This window comes from Schistocerca gregaria, chromosome 2 (assembly GCF_023897955.1).
Source record: "Schistocerca gregaria isolate iqSchGreg1 chromosome 2, iqSchGreg1.2, whole genome shotgun sequence".
NCBI lineage: Eukaryota > Metazoa > Arthropoda > Insecta > Orthoptera > Acrididae > Schistocerca > Schistocerca gregaria.
In genome coordinates this window covers 301906935-301921654 of record NC_064921.1, presented here as the reverse complement: position 1 = coordinate 301921654, position 14720 = coordinate 301906935, and the positions used below count along the sequence as shown (strand labels likewise).

General features: G+C 41.8%; 1 protein-coding gene across 4 annotated transcripts in view; it reads left to right on the top strand.

Annotated features, from left to right (window-relative positions):
• The window catches only part of LOC126336923 (uncharacterized), a 191808-nt gene that overhangs the window by 20443 nt on the left and 156645 nt on the right, over positions 1-14720 (top strand). The window lies entirely within an intron of this gene.

Here is a 14720-nt window from a genome sequence, read left to right as displayed (position 1 = left end):
CCTCAGTTGTTAAGTCCCATAGTGGTTAGAGCCATTTGAACCATTTTGAATACTTTAAGGTAGGTGCACTGTCAAGCTGATAGAAACCATCTTTGTCTCCGAACTGTTTCTGTATTGTACACAGTTCACAATGCTGAAAATTAGTTCATGTCTTCTGCCTTTAGCGTTTCCCTAAGCACAATACGAGGGCCACATCCTAACCACAAAAAACATCCCCATCCATAACAGCACTTCCCCTATACTTCATTGTTGGTTCAAAACATGATGCCAAGTCACGCACTCCAGACGTTCACCAAACCCAAATCCGTCCATCAGATTTGTAGAGTTTTATACTGCAAGGAAACAAGGGAGAGGATGTTGTTATGGATGGCCAGGATCCTATTTCTATAACACAAATGCACACATGGATTAGTACGGTTCTTTATTTACATGAACTGGAAGCTAAACTTGAATAGTTCATGTGTTGCGGTACTAACTTATCAGTAAGTCCTCTTGCAGACTCATGTAAAGTCCAGCGGTAATCTCGCTATTATAAACTTTAGTCTCTCACTGCTAGTCCTAATATAGGCACTAATATGGTCGCTTTGTACTGTCATAACCTGTGATGAACTATACCTACTCCGTGAGTGAATAAGAGACGCCAATCTGGAAGACTGAGTCAGTGAGAGTGTGAGTGACTGACGCCCTCCGGTCAGCGGCGGCGACCTAAATACATACTGTCGAGAGGGCGTTGGTGGCCTGTTGTTTGTCAGTGTGTCTGCGGCCCCTCTCGTGATAGGCGTGCTTGATCCAGCGCATGCTAATCAATCTTCGCATTATATTTGCCGACAGGTGTGCTGGCGACAGCTTATGCCAGCACAGAATTGCCACAGGTTTAGCGCCATTTATCACCCCAGATCACTCATTCACAGCATCCACTGTTCACTGGCGTCACTCTTTACGCCAGATCAAGCATCGCTTATCACTGACTACAGATATGTGTACCTTATGAGGAGTTGCTCGACCAGTGTACCACATTCTTTTTAATTCCATACAAGTAATCACTATGCTCGCTGGAATGCTGGTAGCATTTTGGACCTCACGAGTGATTCCATCTGCTGGTTTCACGTGATTTTTTGCAACTATCCTCTGCAGTGCTCGATGGTCCTTGTTCGTCAGGGCTGCCTTCTCTTAATTTAGCTGTGATATTTTCTTTGCATTTACACGTCAAAATCACATCAATTTTGAAGAATGGAGGTTACACCCTACAGGGGACCATCACATCAATTTTGAAGAATGGAGGTCAAACCCTACAGTGAACCATTACATAAAGGCCGAAACGTCAGCAGCTTTAGAAGAGTTGAAATTCCCTGACGGATTTGTTGCTCAGATGACGTCCAGTGACTAGTCCACGTTAAAGATCACTGAGCTCTCCTGTCGATCCATTCTGTTGTAACTGATTCTCTACCGGCAACACAATTCTGCTATTATATTGGTGGGTGCCCTCTCTCCACATCTACTGGATAATCCCGTATTTTCTTGGGGTGTCTGGATACCTTTAATCAGGTAATGTGTATTGCCAAAAACATCCCTTATGAAGCAAGTAAAGTAGAGAAGTCTGTTTGACATCAGGTGTAAGAAAATAACTTACCTTAGGAATCGACATATGTTTCCAGCAGTCGCAGTAGTGCTACAGTAACAGTACGCGGATAATGACAGACGCAAATGTGTGGTATCTGATGTGGAGCAGAACGATACTTTGTGAAGACACATGCTAAGTGTCTCAAAAGAGAGGAAATAATAAATGTGTTACGAACGAGAAACGTAGTAGATCCGGGATCACTCACACTGCCCTTCTAGCGGTAATGCAACTAGAGTACATAGCAGATTAATTGTTAAAATTCACAAGATGTCTTTAAAGGTAAGTTTACATAAAGAAATGGTACAGAGACAACAGCAACAAATTGCTTTTTATACTGATACTGTAAAGCAATCGGGTTTGTTTTCACAAAACTGGTAGAGAACAGGTCGTATGCTTCCACTGGAATTGGCACGTGTATCCAGCAGCAAAGTTTACAATTCTGGCTCCACCAAATCTCTTTAGCCGCCCTCCAGTCTTTTTAAGAGATCTACAAAAGGCGGCAGAATGTCATGACACTCGACTCGCATTCAGCAGGAGCTGGGTTCACATTCCGTCCGACCATGTAATTATAAGTTCCCCATGATTTCCTCCAAAGCAACTAAGGTGGATGCTGCGAAGAATCCTTTGAAAAGGACACGGCCGATTTCTTGCCTCATAATTATCCAATCTGAGCTGCGCCGTGTCTCTAATGACATTCTCATCGACGACACGATATCCTAATCATCCTTCGTTTCCGTCCAAAGGAACAATTTGCAGTTATATTTCGCAAGCCATCTTCCCGCGATAAACGGAGGATATATTGCGTCCAACTAACATTTCCCTCTCTCCAATTGCATTCGGGAATGATGCGCGAGAAGAATGACTTCCGGAAAAAAGGAACATCTCGATTTCTTTGATTTCACCGCCACTGTTGTTTCGTGAGATACAGTCAGAAAATGTAATTTTTTGCTTAGCTCTTCTGGGAACCGACGTTTTCTGTGTTACACAATGCCTGTCTTGTAGCGTCAGTAGTTGCAATTGGATGAGCATGTCCGTGATATTGTCACAGACATAACTAGTCCATGAGGGACGTATCTCTTCCGTTAATCCTACCCAGCAGTGGTCCTAAACTGACGGGTAATTCTTAAGAATCGCAAGTTTCGCAAGCTACCTCATTTGTCAGCGAATTCCGTTTCCTTACTATTCCTCCAACAAACTTCTCTCAGAAAGCTGCTTTCCTACAAGTTTTATACGGTAATTTCACGATAGATTACTGCAGACTAGTAGTCCTAGATATTTTAAATATGTGACTGTTTTAGTAGCTGATACTCAATCGTGTAATTAAATAATAACGAATGTTTCCTCCTATTTGTACGCACTATGTTACATTTACTTAAGTTAAGGGTGAATTGCCAGCCCCTGCACCTAGTTTTACTACTCTGTAGAGCCTCCTGAATTTCACTCTATTTGTCTGGCGTGGGAGGACTAGGAGAGATTCGTGCAGGAAATAAAGACGGAATGAAGAAAATGGAGAAGTCTTTAAATGGAATCACATTAACAATAAACAGAGAGCAAGAAAAGTTTGTGTGCTATTCGTTCAGAACAGCATTCAATATCTTTCACTAATCAGTCGCTGTATTTGATGAACAGTTTGGACGTCAGGGTGTTTGCAGTGCAGTTTTAAATTATTTAAAATACCGAGTGAACTGTCACTCAGGTCATCAGAGTTTTGAACATTAAGCAGGAAATGATGCTCCGCTGTTATGTAGGAGTGCTTCAGTCTTAAATTTCACGACTGATGTACTTTGCTCTATGTCACTTCCTTAACTTAGACAGCTAAGAGATCTACATTCATGGATAATATTGCTCGCCGCATTGTTCAACAAAGGGAGACACTGATAATTTTCATAAAATCAAACTAGTTTTAAAAAATGATTTTAGTGTTTTCAAAATAGTCCCCTTTCACATTATAAGATTTTTGCATTATATGAAACCAGTCGTTGCCACTTTTTTCCGCGGCACTTCAGAAATAAGATTTTTATAATGTTCCCCTGCTGCATCTGATGGCGTCAGGACTGTATGCTGGAGGGTCCATGGAGCTGACCTTCAGGGCATCCAGATACTCAGTTGTTTGTTTCGCCGTATGCGATGGTGCATTGTCTTGTTGGAAATTTTTCATTTACATTTTCAAAAATTTCCGATGAACAGACATTTATGTACCAATCGGCGTTAACGGTACGTCCTCCTTCTAACGCTATAGTACCAGTATGGCCCGTTTTGTATTAAAAAAAGAAAACTAGCTACCATTTTCTCCCAGCACCGTGAATCCTTCGGACTTTTGTAGGCTTAGATTCTGTTCGAAAGAAACGTTGAACTGAACTACTTTTCTTTGCAAGATCATAACAATGTATCCAAGCTTCATCATCATTATCGATATTCCAGACCAAATTTGAAGAGCTGCTTAAGAATTTTTTTTTCAAATTTTTTGTGCACCAAACAATGCGTTGTTATTTTTGACGGGGAGTTAGTTTATGTGGACCCTATCGATACCAGTGCCCTGAATAAACTCGTAAAATGTCTCTCGAGCATCGTGAAAACATTGCTCGAACAGCGGCAATATTGCCACCAGTGACAGCACTTCTTGGGCGTCCTTCACGAAATGCATCACTAAGAACGAAACCGATTTCTTTTGAATTAGCTGTACCAATTATAAATAATTGTTGCTTTAGATGTAGCTTGTTGTCAGATGCATTCCTACGCCAATCTTCACATTGTTTAACCGTTAATCGCTATTCAAACCCGTAAAACGTCGTAGCTCAGAAACGTTCTGTGGGTGTACACGAAATCTTTCCATGATAATAATTAACAAACGATTAGAGCAAATCGAACAAGCTACATATCAATCAACTCACAACAATTTTGAAAGTATCTGTCACATATAAATGAATTTCATTTGTTATTGAACGACGACATTCTAAAAATTTTCAGTCGCTCTCGTAAGCGTATCCTTTTGCTGTAAAAAATATGTTTGAGAAGGCCGCGCGCTGAATCGCGGTTTTGAGGAAGCGGGGGTGGGGTGTCTTGGTAGTCGGTTTCTATTTGAGTTAGGAACATGAGGAGAAAGTTTTTGTTTCAGCCCGGACCAGCGGCCGTTTGTATAGCCATTCGAACATCTGTGACTGTAGCTATTTTACAGTATATTAAACAAGGTTTGAACGACGAACCGGAGTAGGCGCCTAGGCAAACTGTGCAAATCATTATTTCCTTTTGCAAAAGATGCTAAGTGGGCTGAAATTAAAGCTCAACTAATGGCACCATTTTTATGCGCACCGCTCAGACTTTACGAAGAGCGCCCCTTCCATATTTTATACTTGTGTCAGTAAGTTCATACTTTGCACAAGGTAGAAAAAATTAAAAACGAAACTTTTTTAATCCAATGACGTTTTTGCGTTGTCGAGATGCTATGGTTTAAATTCGAGCTAAATGTAGCAAACAAAATACATTCATAAAGTGATCCAAATAAATAAAAAAAACTGAATACTCTTTCATTCAGGTTTTAAGTGCAAAAAACACGTTTTTTTGTGAGTTCCTTTAGACACGTCACGTCTATGGTCAAACTAATGCAAAGTTTGTAAGAAGGTAGACTAATAGATGTGATCAGTGGTCGTCCAGTTGTTTTTTGGAATCTTTATCCGTTGCTACTATGTAAGCAACATGGTTCGTAAGACAATGAAAAGCTATAACGGATAAGTCGTCGCTCGAACCAACAGAAATCTACATCGGTTGCCACCCTATGGGGGTCTAACGTCAAATTTATGGTAGTATAAAAGTTGGGAACCAGAATGAAAACTGCTCCTGTCATAGTACAACAAAAGACGAATATGTCCGATGCAGAGTTAGTAAGGTAAAAGAAAAAAATTGGCTATTCAACTTATGTCAGCTTCAAAAACATTTAAATGAGATCCTGTTGACATATTCTCGCTTTTTTACCAGTTAAACCTTTCTTCCTCAGCGCAGTGAGCGATGTTAGCTGAAAGATGTTGGCACACCTGCATCTTGCAATTTATAGGCTACAGGCGGTCCTGTGCCCAAAATCCAGAAGATTCGCCAGTCACAGTAAACAATGTATAATATCATATGACTGAAGAGCATACATGTAACAGCTAAAAAAATTTCTGGAAGGGATAAAGTTTGTTGGATTTGTTCTTTGGGGAAGACATCATGTAATCATGTTACTTTACTTGAATCGATGCATTGTGATACATGACATGCGTACTGATCCAAACGAGTAAAAGAGCGCGAATAAGTCAAGATGTTTTGTTTTAAGTTGTCAAATAAGTCGAAAAGCTTGTTCCCTTCTTTTAAATCCCTAACTCTGCCCAAGATATACTCGTCTTTTTCCGTACTTCATTCTGGTTCTTTCGTAATATGTACCAATGCAGTTGATATTATTACGGACATTGCACAAACTACGTCAAAGTGGAAGGTAAGCTACATACTCCATTTTACTAAATTGTTCAATTCGTTTTCTCGCTATTCTTTCCAGGAAATACAATGCACCCATTGGAAACTGGTCTTTCAAAAAGACTCCTACCGGTTATTTAGATACGTTACTACAGCATGGAGGATGCTGGAGCAAGTACACCTTCTTCTGATTAAAAAAAGAAAAACACTCGGGGCCTAATGTAAAGTAAAGAAAAGACTGGCGTTGGTATTCCATCAATGCAACCGGAGCTTTGCGGCCTAAGCATAAAATATTCTGACGGAAGGTCTATGCTTCCACCATACCTGAAGAATGCCAGTGAAACATAATTCTCTACAAATCGACTTAATGGAGTGCCTCACTCAACAGTCGTCAGAAGACTCATGATAAAGTATGCCTATATTTTTTGGCAAATATAGTTTAAATTACTTATCCCTCCAACACTGACTCAAAAGCATAATCATCGTCATTTGCATCAACACCAGCAGCCATTTGACACCCACTGCTGAATGAATGCTTCCTCTCGGCGTTCCCGTGCGTTGCCAGTATGTCTTCATCTATACCTTGTATTAATTTTGCACCTAAGTATTTTGTAACGTCATCTATCTCCCTTCTATCAGGGCGTTGCTTCATTTCCTTTCTTTTTTCTTCGAATCAAGTATAGAATTTCCTTGGTCCACCTACACCGTTCGTTCGCCACGCTGGCTTCCTCACCTCAATTTCATAACATCACAGTCATAATTATGTCTTTCACGTTAGACTTTTCCTGTTCGTTTTGTTTTCCTCTCTCTTCTAGAAATTCGCAACATGCATCTCACTGTTACTCAACGAGTAACTCTCAGAGTATGACCGTTTTCGCATTAGGAAGTGAGTGTCTTACTGCCATAAGTCAGAACTGGTGAAGCATACTGATAGTAAACTCTGCATTTCAGAAACATCGAAATCTCGATTTTAAAAGTCTGTTTGGCTAGCCAATAGCTGTTCAGGTCATACACACTATCCTGTTAACGTTTATGTCCATCCAGCCGTTGCCTTAAGCTCCCATAAGTACAAAACTTATCCACTGGTTCTATGACTTCATTGTTCTTTTGTACTATTTTCTTTTCTATTTGTCAGCTGAGCATTATTCTGAAATCAGCTGAAAAATGCTCAGGTCGGAGCACAAAAAAGGCGAATACGCTCCTGTTTAAAAGATTCTGACACAAAAGTGAGGAACCAGCTGCCTCAATTCACATTCCGACTTTGTCATCAAAACTTTTGACATGCGTACGCATTCGCTAAGTTTAACATATGAGGGTTGGAACTTAAATAGTGGCAACTGTTTATTCACAACCGATACCAAAGAGGTACATGTTTGCACTTGTTACTGTCCTTCAAAGTAGACACCAGCGTTGTGCAGAACCCGTTGCCAGCGACATGGAAGGCGTAGTATACCGTTAGCAGAGCATGTTCTGTTGATGGTGCGAATAGACCAGTCTACTGCCTGGCGAATCTCTGGAACAGTTCTGAAGTGAATGCCACGAAGTGGTTCCTTCATCTTCGGAATCAAATCAAAATCAGAAGGACTTAAGTCCGGGGAGTACGGTGGGTGGTACAGTACTTCGCAGTCCCATCGACCGAACAGGGTAGCCGCAGCTTGCGCTGTATACGCCCGCGCATTGTCGTTCAAAATGATGGGCGGGTTGCGCAGAAAAGTTTCGCCGCTTCTCTCGCAAAACTGGTCGCAGGTGATGTTCCAAACCCGAACAGTAATACTCTGCATTGACAGTCTGCCGTGGAGAAACTTAATGCATTAGGATAACACCATCACAGTCGTACACGAGAATCATCATAACTTTAGACCGCACCATTCGCACCATCAACAGAACCGGCTCTACTAACGGTATTCTACGCCTTCCACACCGCTGACAACGGGTTCTACACAACGCTAGTGACTACTTTGAAGGACAGTAACGGGTACGAACATGTAACTCTTTTGTATCGCGTTGTGAATAAATAGTTGCCACTATTTTAGTTCCAACCCTCGTAGAATATTCTAAATCCTTTTACCTAGTCTCTCATTGTTTGTACTCACTATCTTCCTCTCACTGCCTGTATATACCACAGTCTCCTTTTTCTCCCATCTTCCACTGGCATTTTCTCTATCTGTCTCTTCCATTGTCACTGTCTTCATCAGTTTCTCTCGTTCTTCCTTATTGCTGACTCCGTCCCTGCCACTTTGACTGTCACTGTGACCCAGTGCTGCTGCATTTGTCCCATTCTTTTTCACTGCTCTTTCTTTCTCACTTACAGTCTGCTGTCGTTCTCCTCAGCCACCATTGTCTCCTCTTCTCACATGTCCTTAGGGATGTTTGCTCGGATTTTTGACGACTAGACCGAGAGATTTTAACACGTGGGTGTAGTGGATAGGTGAAAGTGGGCAAATTTTTCTCGTTGAAGTTCGCCGGTCTGGCTGGGGGTAGCAGGTCCAGCCCCCCCTCCCTTCCCCCCAACCTATGTATGGTCTCCACTCATCTCTCTTTTTCAGTCCCAATGTCTGCTCTCTTTTTTGATCCCACTGCTTCTATCTCGGTCCATCTCTTTTTCTTATTTACGGCCACTGGCTCTCACTGACCATCAATACCTCCTCGGTCTTTGGCTCTAACCTCTGCTACTTTCTTTCAGCTCAAAAAGTGTGAAATGTCTGCACGCCTAAATTTTTGATGAGTTTGGTGGAATAAGAGTTGAGGCAGCTGGTACCCCACTTTTCCGTTAGATTCTTTTAAAGAGGAGCATATTCGCCTTTTCTTGTTCCCCGACTGGGGAATTTTTCAGCTGGTTCCCTTCTTTTCCCTGTTACAGCAGGGTGGGCTGCTTATATGTAATGAATTCTGTAGATCTGTAAAGTTTTGACAGTTAATTTATATACTTCGTCACATTTACCCACTTTGACACATATAAACAACTACTAAGTACATACAATATGAGGTTCACACAAAATTGTCTCTCTTCTGGCGCAAGTTTACTTTTCACCACATTACACAAAAATGCACAACTTCTTAGGCTACATGTACAATATACCATAAATTGCAGTGTTTGATTCGCAACTACAATTTCGCATGACAAAAAAATTTTTATATATAAGGTGATTACTCTGCCAGGTGACACCGTTGAATCATTTCCAGATCAAGACGGCCTGTATAGGTTTAAAGTACCTATTTACAGAGTCATCGTGTCATAAAGTTTTATTGATCAAAAAATTGCTACTTAAAACTTAGTGTGGTTACCCCACAACCGTTGCAATCGTCTCACTACCTCTGTTCAAGCTTCATCTATGCCTCAAACCGGATGTTAAGCGCGTAAGCATGGTAACTTTCAACTTCCTAATCTCCGTAACGAGTAATGATATCGAGAAAAAGATTCAAGGATCCTCTTTAACATCATCTTAAGAACATATAGCAAAAAATTTCGACTATTTGTCACGAATAAAAATTTGGAATTACAATTGGTACTTTTGGTACCCAAAAATCGGGTTTTTCGGCTATCCCTTGATAAAGGATAAAGGTTTTAGAAAACGGGACAATGGTGTTCCTAGATAAATCTAGATAAATATCTACAGAATTAACAGTGAAAATTTGAGCCATTTTCTGCGGTTAGTTATTTAGATAATTGCAGCCTACGGTTTTTGCGATTTTCTCTGGACGGACAGTGAAATCGAAAAAAATTTCTAGTTTCCCAAGGAAACCATCTAAAGAAAATATGTTAAAAATTTAAACGGTTTACCGTGAATAACAATTATAGAAGTGATCATCCCTACAATTGATATTTCTGGTAGACGAAAATAATGTTTTTTCAGGGCTTAGTCGGGAACCGCCCCTGAACAAACGATGCTTTTATAAACCGCCTATGGCCTACCTTAGACGAAACTTAATGCAAAAGAACCAAGTGTTTGCTCAATTTGCCTGAGCTGAAGAAAGTGTGTGATGTTTAAATTTTAACACTGTACAGTAGGATAGCTACAGTATACCCGTTCTTGCGATAGGTATGCAAATCGTCGCTAGGACAAGGGATACCCGGAAGACTTGCTCTCTTATCTCTGTGATCAACAGAACCCAAGATACGACCCCCTGAAAAGTCACATTTCCTCGCATACCTTTTTGGAACATACTGGTAGCGTACTCTGATGTGCACGGACCAATCATATCGTAATTATTTTTAATATTACTTCCAAATTCTTTCTGTTAAGTTCTGTCATTCATTATTGAAGTTTATCTGTTGTTATTGTCGTCGTATCCGGTCCGAAGACTTTTTCGATGCAGTTCTCCTCTTTGGTCAATTCTGTAATCTCGTTTAACTACTGAAACGTATTTCTATTTGAGCCTGCGTACTACACTCCTGGAAATGGAAAAAAGAACACATTGACTCCGGTGTGTCAGACCCACCATACTTGCTCCGGACACTGCGAGAGGGCTGTACAAGCAATGATCACACGCACGGCACAGCGGACACACCAAGAACCGCGGTATTGGCCGTCGAATGGCGCTAGCTGCTTAGCATTTGTGCACCGCCGCCATCAGTGTCAGCCAGTTTACCGTGGCATACGGAGCTCCATCGCAGTCTTTAACACTGGTAGCATGCCGCGACAGCGTGGACGTGAACCGTATGTGCAGTTGACGGACTTTGAGCGAGGGCGTATAGTGGGCATGCGGGAGGCCGGGTGGACGTAACGCCGAATTGCTCAACACGTGGGGCGTGAGGTCTCCACAGTACATCGATGTTGTCGCCAGTGGTCGGCGGAAGGTGCACGTGCCCGTCGACCTGGGACCGGACCGCAGCGACGCACGGATGCACGCCAAGACCGTAGGATCCTACGCAGTGCCGTAGGGGACCGCATCGCCACTTCCCAGCAAATTAGGGACACTGTTGCTCCTGGGGTATCGGCGAGGACCATTCGCAACCGTCTCCATGAAGCTGGGCTACGGTCCCGCACACCGTTAGGCCGTCTTCCGCTCACGCCCCAACATCGTGCAGCCCGCCTCCAGTGGTGTCGCGACAGGCGTGAATGGAGGGACGAATGGAGACGTGTCGTCTTCAGCGATGAGAGTCGCTTCTGCCTTGGTGCCAATGATGGTCGTATGCGTGTTTGGCTCCGTGCAGGTGAGCGCCACAATCAGGACTGCATACGACCGAGGCACACAGGGCCAACACCCGGCATCATGGTGTGGGGAGCGATCTCCTACACTGGCCGTACACCTCTGGTGATCGTCGAGGGGACACTGAATAGTGCACGGTACATCCAAACCGTCATCGAACCCATCGTTCTACCATTCCTAGACCGGCAAGCGAACTTGCTGTTCCAACAGGACAATGCACGTCCGCATGTATCCCGTGCCACCCAACGTGCTCTAGAAGGTGTAAGTCAACTACCCTGGCCAACAAGATCTCCGGATCTGTCCCCCATTGAGCATGTTTGGGACTGGATGAAGCGTCGTCTCACGCAGTCTGCAGTTCCAGCACGAACGCTGGTCCAACTGAGGCGCCAGGTGGAAATGGCATGGCAAGCCGTTCCACAGGACTACATCCAGCATCTCTACGATCGTCTCCATGGGAGAATAGCAGCCTGCACTGCTGCGAAAGGTGGATATACACTGTACTAGTTCCGACATTGTTGTTGCTCTGTTGCCTGTGTCTATGTGCCTGTGGTTCTGTCAGTGTGATCATGTGATGTATCTGACCCCAGGAATGTCTCAATAAAGTTTCCCCTTCCTGGGACAATGAATTCACAGTGTTCTTATTTCATTTTCCAGGAGTGTATATTCCCGCTTTGGTATCAACCAAACCCTTCTTTTAGTTAATTTAGTGTTAGAAGAGACTTCATAATAATTAATTTTTATCTGATGTTGACAAATGTCTCTTTTTCAGCTTTTCTTGTTATAAGGTAGTTGAAGGATGAGCAGTCAGTCACAAATAATGTTTATTGCGTATCCAGGTTTCAGTCAGTACGTGGTGATCTTCAGTGCAGTAAATGTAGCTTAAAACATTAAAACCACTCAGATATGCACATAGTCACAACTGGACTATTCATGTCAAAGATTGAGTTCGCTCTCTGGCTTCAATGTTTCAACTTACATTTACTGCACTGAAGATGGCCGGCCACATGGTGACTGAAATCTGAATATGCAGACAGCAATATTTGCGACTGTCTACTGTACCTTGTACTACTTGACATAAATAGAGTTGCTGGGCACAGCTGCTTCCAAATGGAATCAAAATTGATTTTCTTGTTATTCCAGGCTGCATTTTATATGTAATCTACTTCATCCAAGTCAGTTATTTTGCTGCCCAAGTGGCAAAACCCATCGACCACTCACTTTCTCATTTAATTCTATCAGCATCAGATGATTTAATTTGACTGTACGCGATTGCCCTCGTTTTTACTTTGTTGCTGTTCATCTTATAATCTTGTGTCAAGGTAATATCTATTCCTCTAGTTGTGACGTTAAGTAGTGCAAGAGGCCAGTGCTCAGATTTAGTATTCATTTCGTTCCACTGATCTTCCAAGTCCTTTGATCTCCATGACAGAATTACAGTATCATCGGCGAACCTCCTCCCTGAAATTTAATTCCGTTTTAAAATCTCTTTTGTTTTCCATAGCCACTTGCTCAATGTACACATCAAATAACATCATTTTCATGTCCTTCGGCTCTTATGACTTCTGTATGGTTTCTATGTAAGTTGTAGATAACTATTGCCTCTCTGTATTTAATTTCAAAGCATCTAATCCAGTTAATAGTGTAAAATGTTTCCTCTAAATATACAAACGCTATTAGGGCGGGTTTGCCTTTCCTTAACCCGTATTCTAAGCAAGTCGTAGGTTTTTATTGCCTCAAGAGTTCCTAGATTTCTCTAGAACCCATGCTGAGCTTCTCCCAAGTCGGCTTCTACCAGTTTTTCCATTCTTTTGTGATTGATTCGTGTCTGTATTGTAATCAGAGATGCGATGTAGGAACAAGTTCAGCACTTCAATTACCTACGGAGCTATAACACTTTTGCCGGACGCTGAGGCCGAGCGCTTCTAGGAGCTTCAGTCCAGAACCGCACTGCTGCTACGGTCGCAGGTTCGAATCCTGCCTCGGGCATGTGTGTGTGTGTGTGATGTCCTTAGATTAGTTGGGTTTAAATAGTTCTAAGTCTAGGGGACTGATGACCTCAGATGTTAAGTCCCATAGTGCTTAGAGCCATTTGAATCGTTTTTATAACACTTTTAACGAAGATGAGGACATTAAATTACAGAATTATTAGAGCATACGTTGCACAATAAGCAGAACATTATAAAATACACGAAGAATCACAAAAATGAAATTTTATAAGATGATATCTGCACCGTGTCAGTGAATGCGCGGCTATGAAGAGGAAAGATTCTAGTCATGTTCAGCCGGCTGAAAAGAAATTTCACGAGGAGTCAAAGGTTGCACTACGGTGGAAAGGGTTCCTGATGGAAACATTTGACAAGAACTGAATATTTTTGTAGTGGATCACAAAATACAAGAACATAAAAAAACTGTAAGGGACATCTGGAACGAATGCAATAAACAAGAATTCCTGAAATGGCGTTACAATACAAACCCATACAAACCCACAGGAAAGGAGGGCATACGACAGCCAGTTAAAACATAGAACTGAGGCTAGATCAGGTCGACGAGCCTAGTCTAGGAAAGGCAGAAGAAGATTTTGTAACTATGGCTTATTAGACTCATAGTCCGTTAATAGTCACACTTATGAGCACCTGCCTTCTTTGCAACAGGAATTATTACATTCATCTTCAAGACTCAGGGTATTCGCCTGTCTCGTACATGTTGCATACCAGGTGGATAGTCCTGTCATGGCTGGCTCTTCCAAGGGTCTCAGTAATTATGAAGGAATGTCGCCTACTCTAGATATCTAGACACAGGTCTATCAGTGCTCTGCCAAATTTTTCTCGTACTATCATATCTTCTAGCTCATCTTCACATTCTTCCTCTTCTGTTTAATATTGTCCTAAAAATTATTTCCCATTTTTTTAAAATGGTGGGCATTATTTTGGTTATGTATTCCCATACTCATGCAAAAAACTTCATTAAAACTTATGTTTGAAAATGCTTTGTTTCCGAGATAAGGCCTTCAGAAAACTGATATTCACCGGAACGTGTTTCTTCCTGCAGATATAGCCCACTACGTATTCCTTCCACATTTCAGCTTTCCCTAGTTTGCTGAGGACTGTCTTGTCATCTGAATTTTTGATATTCTTACAGTTGCTTCTCTTTTGACCAAATATTAAATTAATTTTCCTATGTGACATCTATCTTTCCCCTAGTCATGCATGCTTTTACGGCTTTACATTACTACGCTAGCCATTCTACCTTTGCCATTTTGCAGTTTCTGTTTATCTCATTTTCGAGGCATCTGTGCAGACTGGCAATAACAAAAAAAAGCGTTTCTGAAACATCGAAATTTACTGACATCGAATATAAACTTAAGTTTGTGGAAGTTATGATTTCCACAGAACTGTATTGTCACTTTATTAAACAATCAGTTTCGGTCAGAAACAGACCATCCTCATGTATTATGCGACATCATTAATGAGATGCCGGGTGTCACATTGTACCTGAGGATGGTCCG